Here is an 8,738-nt window from a genome sequence, read left to right as displayed (position 1 = left end):
TATCTCTCCCCAGCCTGCCAGCACATATAGCATTTTTTCATGTTATGTCATTTATTTTCGACCATTACCAAGTGGTATAATTCTCTCCGTTTCACTGCTGAGGTTTAGACCAAGAAAGGTAAGGAATATCCCCAGTGTTGCAAGCTAGTATATCATAAGGTTAGGATGAACTACCAATAACAAACACCTGAAATATGGAAGCTTAAATGAGATAGAAGTCCAAACGCAGGTAATTCAGGGCTGACACGACCATTACATGGTCACCATAGGCCTAGGACTTTTTAGGCTCTCTGCTCCATCATCCCTGGTATGTGGTGCAAGATGGCTGCTGGAGTTCCAGATATCACACCTACACTCCAAAGAGCAGGAAGGAGGAAGAAGGGACAACTATTTCTAACTATTTCTAACTCTGCACATTTTCACCTAGCTATCATTGGCTAAAAGTTAGTCGCATGATCACACAGTCTTTTAGATAATAATGTGTCCATCCAAAAGTCAAGTTCTGTTATTTCTAAATATAAGGAGAGTGGATATCCAGAAGACAGCTAGCACTCTGTTACAGCTGGAAAGAAACTAGACAGATGTAGATCAATTTAATTCCACATTCCATCTATTTGCCATCACTCTCCTACTTTTCACTGTAGGATGAAAGAATGGCATTAGCCAAAGCCCAAAGGTGTGAGATTCCAGGGCCGTTCAGAAGAGTGACAAGCTCCGTGTAGCAGGTACATCTGGGGTATAGCTAGATATAGTGTAGATGACATTAGAAAGGTAGGAAAGTATGGTGAAGAACCTTGGATACTCAAAAGTCAGTGGGAATCACTGCAGGTTTTTGAGGAGGGGAGGAGCCTCTACTCAACTGGTGGCAGAGGATCCTGGGGACATGCTAAAGAGTCTAGTGTTCCGGGGGGTCTGCCTCTAATATTTGGCCTGTCTCTACCATTAGACAAGTTGTTTAACCTCTTTGCACCTTATTTTCCTCATCCGTACAAAAGTTCATGTAAATAAAGTGCCGAAAATAATCTCTGGCATAGAGTATGCTCTCTGAAACGGTTTTCTTTCTTTCTTTTTTTTATGTTGGTCTTGAATTCTATGAAGCCAAACAGGAAATGAAGTAGGGGGCGTTCCCTTGGGGCTGACGGATCCCAGAATCCAGTCAGGTCGTGACTTCCTTAACAGCCCCGTGTGGCTTTATAGGGTCTGGTCACTGTAAGGGGGCCTGCGAAGAGGATAGGGATTTTGGTGACCTTGGAACAGCACTCCACTCCAGATTCTTCCTCCTCCCAGATATTTCTCGCTCCTTCGTGGGTTCGGGCTCCAGGCTTAGTGCCTCCAGGCTCCAGATCAAGTCTCTTTTCTGAAAACCAGGCCGGGACTGGGTTGAGACAGTACCACTCTCATGCCCCTGTTCTGTGTCTGGTCCTGGGGGGAGGGGGGGGGAGGGGATGCTCATCTTGCCGCTGGAGTCCTTTAGCAGGAAGGAGATTTTGGCTGCCTGGTCCCTTGTAGCTACTCCTCGGGGCCAGAGAGTTTCCAGGGGATTCTTGAGGAGCCTCAGAAATCCCAACATCAAGGAAGGGTCAAATTTAAAAGGAAAACTTCTTCCCCAGGGCCTTGGAAATAATTAATATAACTTTGAAAGTAAAATTAATTTTCAACAGCGCTGCCCTTTTCCCCAGGTAATACTTTGATTAGTTCAAGGAGGGTATTGCCAAGATGCAAAACTGGGGGCTTGAAAGGATTTCTTACTCCAGCCTTCTTGTCACTCTGTATTTCATCAAAGCAGCAGCAAAAAGGGTGATGTGAGGTTGGTATCCTCAAAGCACCTCATACCTCGTAAGTGGGGGAAATAGCCACTTGGACTGCGGTGGAGCTGATGAGACTCCTGCCCAGGACTTCTGATGCCAGAGCCCGTAATTTCCCCTCACCAGCATGTGGCGCTGTTGGCCATTCCCTCCTCTGGTAACTCTTTCCTCTGATGTCTATGACACTAAGTTCCTTTCTTTTCTCTCCTCCCTATTTAACTGATTATTCTCCACAATCTTTACTGTCTCCCCTTCGTTTGTGTATCCCTCAGAGGCTGCCGAATCCCAATGAGCTATTTCAGAAGTATGTCTCAAATCTGTACTCTCCTCTCTTTTTTATTTTAGCTTTTAAAAAATCAAACACATAATTTTATTTATTTAAAAACAATTTTTTTTAAACATTTATTTATCTTGGAGAGAGAGAGAGACAGAGTGCGAGTAGGGGAGGAGCAGAGAGAGAGGGAGGAGACACAGAATCCAAAGGCTCCAGGCTCTGAGCTGTAAGCACAGAGCTCAACGTGGGGTTCAAACTCACAGACAGTGAGATCATGACCTGAGCCAAAGTCAGACGCTTAACTGACTGAGCCACCCAGGAGCCCCGCAAACACATAATTTTAAAAGGCAAATATGGCTAAAATGCTTCTAACTCGATAGAGCAGTCCCCTTCTCACATCAACCTGCCCCAGTGCTTGGTCCTCTCCTAAGAGGCAGAACTTCAGCATAAGGCTGTGCTGATTGTGAAAAACTCAACTTTGGGGGTACCATTTAAACACTGTGAGTTGTGAAATGCACATCCACCATATATAGTAGTCTATTCAAGTTGTAACCCGTCGTCTTTTAGTCATTTCTTCTAACGTTTGCCTTTATGACTCTAAATAATAAGATTGTACTGCTTTTTCTTGATTCTCGAATACCAGTTATTATGTATTGAGGTCCTCTGACAATGAATGATTACTTAGCTCTCTCAGACTCCCCCAACCACGCTATATGATTTCTCCTCTTTTATCTTTTTATCTGTGTAGTTATCTCACAATTTCATTTCAATCAGTATTCAATAGCTCCCTAATTAGAACCATGTAAAAGCTATTTACTGCTGTGTCACATAGTATACTGTTATGGCTGCTTTCTTGTTCAGCTTTGGTTTTTCATATGGTTAATAGTTGCCTTCTTTTTTTCCCATTTCCTTGTTCAACTTTAGTTTTCACATGGTTCATAGCTGCCTTCATTTTTTCCCCATTTTCTTAGTATTCAGTCTACTAATGACTGGCTCAATCTCTCCATTTCTTCCAGCAACTTCTCAAATGCAGTTTGGTATCATTTACACACACTCTCTCTCTCTCTCTCCTGCCCCTCCCCCCCTCCACCAGAGAGTTGTCTTCTGAACTTTAAATCTATAAACTGTTTACTGTTTAGGTCAGCTACACAGCTCTTGTCCTGAGACTTCTATTCACTAACCTGGGCATTCCTTTCACTTCTTTCCTTCTTGGACCTCATGCTTCCTCTTTCCTCGTTTGGTAGAGCATATTGCCTAGTAGTTTCTGTAGACATGATACAGTGGAGTTAGGTTTGTTGGATTTTTGTAATTCTGAAATATCTTTATTCTACATCACACATCATGATAGTTTGACTAACTGTATATTCCTAGAGTGGAAATAATTTTTCTTCATAATACTGAATGTAGTTCTCCCCTGTCCTCTAGCTTTCAGGGAAGCTTCTAATTCTAAACTTCTGCATATAACCTGGTTTTTTGTCTGGAATATTTTTCTATTAATTCTTTACCCCTGGTATATTGAAATTTCATGAGGATGTGTCTTGGTGCAGCCTTTTAAAAGATTTATTTTGGGAGGAACACTTTTTGGACTTTTAATCTAGATACTTTTGTACTTTCGTTTTCCCAAATATCATCAAATTATGTCTTTGTTTTATCCATTTTCTCTGTTCTGTCTTTCTACAAACTCTGCTGGTTTGCCATCAGGGGTAGAATCCTCCAATTTCCCTGTCTTTTCTATATTATTATTATTCATATCTTTATCTCTGTGTCCTACTTTCAGTGGGATTTTTCCAATTTAATCTTCCAATCCTTTTGAATTTTTAATTTTAGTTATATTGCTAATTTGCAAGAGCTTTTTCTTATTTTCTTACCGTTTCTTTTTTATAGCATCCTTGTTTCTCTGAGGATGCTAATTATTGCTTTCTTTAAAGTTCGTTTTCTTCTGCTCGTTTTTTTCTTTTCTCTCTGATTTTTATGCTGTAGACATTTCTGAAAATCTAGACCACTTAACTTCTGTTCATTTTTAAGACTAAAATGATTGGAAGACTGATGGGAAGTCTTCTGTGATTAAGCAAGGCTTAATGACTGCTGGAGTTCAACCTATGGACTGGATGTTTTTTCCTTGGGGAAATATACGTGTGTGTGTATGCATGTGTGTGTGTCTGTCTCTTTTCCTCCTCCTTCTGCTGGGGCAATTTGAGATTCTCCAGAGAAGGACAATCCAGTCTCCTCTCATGAGGGTGTAAGTGTGGCAGCTGGTATCTAGGGGGTAGGGTAGGGGACTGTGTGTCTCACTATTCAGGATGCAGCCTCTCACGTATTTCCTGTCTTTTCAGTTGACCACCTCAGCCAAGCCTTCTGCTATGCCTGGTATCTCTGAATTCAGAGGCGCTCTGGTTCAGTTGTTCTCAAGAATAAATCTCTTCCGGGGTGCTTGGGTGGCTCAGTCAGTTAAGCATCTGACTTTGGATCAGGTCATGATCTCAGAGTTTGTGAGTTCGAGTCCTACATCAGGCTCTGTGCTGACCACTCAGAGCCTGGAGCCTGCTTCAGATTCAGTGTCTCCCTCTCTCTCTGCCCCTCCCCTGCTCGTGCTCTGTCTGTCTCTCTTTCAAAAGTAAATAAACATTAAAAATTTTTTCAAAAAAGAATAAATCTCTTCTTTCCCACCAAAGTGAGGGAGGGATAGTCACCTGGATGGGCAGAGTTGGGGTCTGGAGGTCTAACTGATCCTTTTACAGACTTCCAGCCTATTCCCCCGTTCAACTATGGCACACTTCCATGCACCTGGTACTCCTGGGATTTTCATCTTTTTTGGGTTTTCCAAGTGAATAGAATTGCTTCTCACCAATACACCCACCCAAAGACACTTAACTGTATTCATTTTAAGCTTTCTCTGTTCTGTTACATCAGTTCCCAACATCCCATGTAGTTTTTGTCTTTATATATTGAGGTTGGGGATTATGTATGTTTTCCAAGTTTCACCAGTGATGGAATGCATATTTTATTCTAGTCCTTCTTAGGGCTTCAGTGATTTTTTTTTTAAGAGAAGTAAGCAGAAGTGTCAACTTAAAACCAAAAGATCCTGCCCTTTCCTGTCGTTGGCTGTGTGGAGTCAGCTCCTGGGTCTCTGACACCTGAAAATTGAGAGCTTCTTCCTGGCCTGGCAGCTGTACTTGGGAGTCTCGCACCTGTCACCATGCCATACAACAAATACATTGAGTTACACCATAAATCTATGGATATTCTTTGGATTATCATGAGAAAAAGATACAGAAAGAAGGTCGAAAAAGCTCATGAATGTTTAAACAAGGCAAAAAAGATGATTCGTCGGAAAACCAAGCTTTGCCATAAACAGCACCATGCCGAGGAAACACAAATGAAAAAGACTCAGGATACATGAAGAGGGAAACCCTAAACAAAAGAATGATGAAAAGACTTCAAAAGAAGCAGTACCTGCGTATCTTCTGGAGAGGGAGGCACAGTCCAAAATGAAGTGCTTTCCAGTAAGATTAAACGAGAAAATGGGGCACCTGGGTGGCTCAGTCAGTTAAGTGTCCAACTTTGGCTCAGGTCATGATCTCACAGTTTGTGAGTTCGAGCCCCGCATTGGGCTCTGTGCTGACAGCTCAGAGCCTGGAGCCTGCTTTGGGTTCTGTGTCTCCCTCTTTCTCTGCTCCTTTCCCACTTGCACTATGTTTCTTTCTCCAAATAAATAAATAAACATTAAAAAAATTTTTTTAAAGATTAAACAAAAAAGGGAAAGAGAAAGTAGAAAAATGGGAAGTCCCTCTACCCAGAGTTCATGACCAGGGAGAAACAGAAGTGTTAAAAGTTATTTGAACAGGAAAGAGAAAGAAAAAAAGCATGGAAGAGGATGGTTACTAAAGACTGCTTTATTGGAGATGGTTTTCCTTGGAAACCACCTAAATATGAAAGATTCATTAGGCCCAGGGGCTTACGTTTCAAAAAGACCCATGATACAACCTGAACTGGAAGCCACCTTTTGCCTGCCAATTCTTGTTGTAAAGAAGAAATCCCTCTTTCCCACTTATAATTTTGGGTGTTATTACCAAAGGTCCAGTCACTGAGGTGAATGTGAGTGAATTGGACATTGTGACACAAGGAAGGAAGGTTCTTTGGGGAAAATATGCCTGGGTTGCCAACAGTCCTGAAAATGATGGATGCATAAATGCAGTCTTGCTGGTTCAACAGCAGTTTCATGCAAGTAACTCTTTATGATTATTGAAGACTGCACACCAATCAGGAGAGCCGCCATTACTGTGATGTTTGTGAATACTACCAGGCAGCTTTGCAGGTCTGCAGTCATCAAGAGAACTATTTATTCTCTTGTAAAAATATATATATATATTAAAATAGAGAAGTTTCACAAAAAAACAACTTAGAGACCCCCACCCCTTCCTTGTGCCTTCCACATCCACTGCTTAATCTACTTTCTCATAGACTTTTAAGTATCCTCTAGCTGCTTTCCTGGTCTCCAATGTCTTTCCCCTCTAATTCATCCTTTACAGATAACCTGATCTGATCACCTACCTCCCCAACTCAAGACCATTCTATGTCTACTCATAACGAACAGAACTATGTCCTTACCAGTTTGGTTTCAACCATCCTTTCCAGTCTTTCATTTACCTCTAGACTCATAAACTCGATTTTCAACATGTATCTACTGAGAAGTTACTATATTCCAGGTCCATTGGAGGCATTTGTAGATACAAAGATGAAAACACAGTTCATGCGCTCAGAAATCTCAGAGTCGCAGATAAGTAAAGACTGCTTCCCATCCCCACGTCTGTCTGTTAAAATTCTGTCCATTCAAAGTCAACCTCAAGCAACAAGCCTCCTCTATCTTCGTGTTGGAATTAATCTCTTCCATCCCCAGGCTCCCCTGAACATTTCCCTGTACTGCTATTAGAACATTGAATCCAGATTACCTTGAATAGGCCTGTAGATATGTTTTCTCCCTCACTTTATGTAGGACTCCTTTGTGGTAGGGACAACAGAGATCTCTGTCACATCAGGAAAGAGTTCTGCATAAAGCAGGAACTCAATAAAATGTATTGAGAATATTAAGTTTTCCTGTTACTGAATTCAAGGAAGAAGTGTTTGGTTGGTATTTATATGAGGGACACTGAATTGCTTTATTTATTCTTTTGACATTCAAACATTTATTAACCTGCTGTGGACCGGGCCTGTGCTGTGGACCGGGCACTGTGGTTACAAAGATGAAAAAGGCACAGTTGTGTCCTGAAGTGGCTCACGGTCCAGGGAGAAGAAGACAGTAATGCAAATAATTGCAAAAGCATGAGACAGGGGCTATAATAGAGGCAGAGCAGGGCAGGAAGAACTTAGAGCCCTGCCTGCAAAGGGGGGCGGCACCAGAAAGAAGGTGATATCCAGCCAACATGTGAAGGATGGAGAGCAGTTCCCTAGAGAGAGAAGGAATAAAAAGGAAATCCTAACGGATGTTATTTTCTCTTTTGGCTGTAGTGAAGGGGGGGACCCCAGTTCTTGTTCAAACAGATTCACCCTTTCAATATTCAAATGCTTGTGAGCTGGGTCCCCTGCTAGGCAGATATTTTTAATATACGTTCTCTAAAAAGCAGATAAAGGAACTTCACATTTTAATTCAAAGGGTTTTATGAAGAACTGCAATAATGTAGTCCAGATAAGTGTTCTGATGATTTCTTAATTCAAAGAAAAAGCTTAGAAGAATGCATGTAGCTAACGTATCCATTAGGCAGTTTCTCTCAAATATCTGCTGTCCCCCGCAAGCATTTGGCAAGAGCTGCATTGCAATCAATTCCTGGTTGAATTATCTGATGAGGGTCGGAAATGCCATTATTCTGAGTTGTTGATTAAAGAGGGATTCACATGCTGTATATACCAGATGTGCAGGAGGTGGGGCCGACGGCCTGTGCTGAATGATTAGGGAGCCTGATTTGTATTCTCTCTCAGAGGCAGGGGCCATGAACTTCTCATAGTGGCTAAGGAAGGAACTGTGCGTGTGTGTGTGTGTGTGTGTGTGTGTGTGTGTGTGTGTGTGTGTGTATAATAGTGACCTCATGCCAAGCAACGCATTAGACATTATGTTCTTAAATTTTCACTGTAATCCTTTTGAGATAGATGTGTTATGGAGATGCCTGGTGACACAAAGTATTATTTAATTTATCTATTATAATTATTGTGATGATTTATGTGGCAATTTTAGCTGGGAAACTGCCAGCCAGTTCTCAGTATAAGTAGACACAGTCACATTGGGACATCTTTCTGTCTAGGGAAGGGTCACTAGAGTAGTTTCTCCAGTAAATGTAATGACAAGCAGGCACTGCATGCCCCAGGGAAGGTTATATAACAGCACCCATTTGGTGATCAACTGTTTTTCCCTCCTAATCTCTCCAAATCTGGGGAGCTTTTAGGTAGAAAGGGACTGTGAACATCCAGGGAGCTAAGGGGTAAAGACCCTTCTTTTTGAGGTCCAACATGATTAGAACTTCTTTAAATGAATGTTCCCCTGACTTCAATGTTAACTTCACAAGAACAAGGTTTACCTCTGTGTCCACAGGACCTAGATGGTAGCTAGCACTAGTAGGTGCTCAATAAATACCATTGAGTGACTCTTATCCCCCAGTTCTTTACCCTAT

At 41.7% G+C, this 8,738-nt stretch overlaps 1 pseudogene; it reads left to right on the top strand.

Annotated features, from left to right (window-relative positions):
• The first annotated feature begins 5,275 nt into the window (after nt 1-5,275).
• LOC112864825 (ribosome biogenesis protein NSA2 homolog) lies at nt 5,276-6,919 on the top strand (annotated as a pseudogene).
• The last annotated feature ends 1,819 nt before the right edge of the window (nt 6,920-8,738 follow it).

This window comes from Puma concolor, chromosome C1 (genome assembly GCF_028749965.1).
Source record: "Puma concolor isolate L17-30 chromosome C1, mPumCon1.1.hap2, whole genome shotgun sequence".
Lineage (NCBI taxonomy): Eukaryota > Metazoa > Chordata > Mammalia > Carnivora > Felidae > Puma > Puma concolor.
Note: the sequence above shows the minus strand (reverse complement) of the source record. Positions and strands in the feature narration are given on the sequence as shown.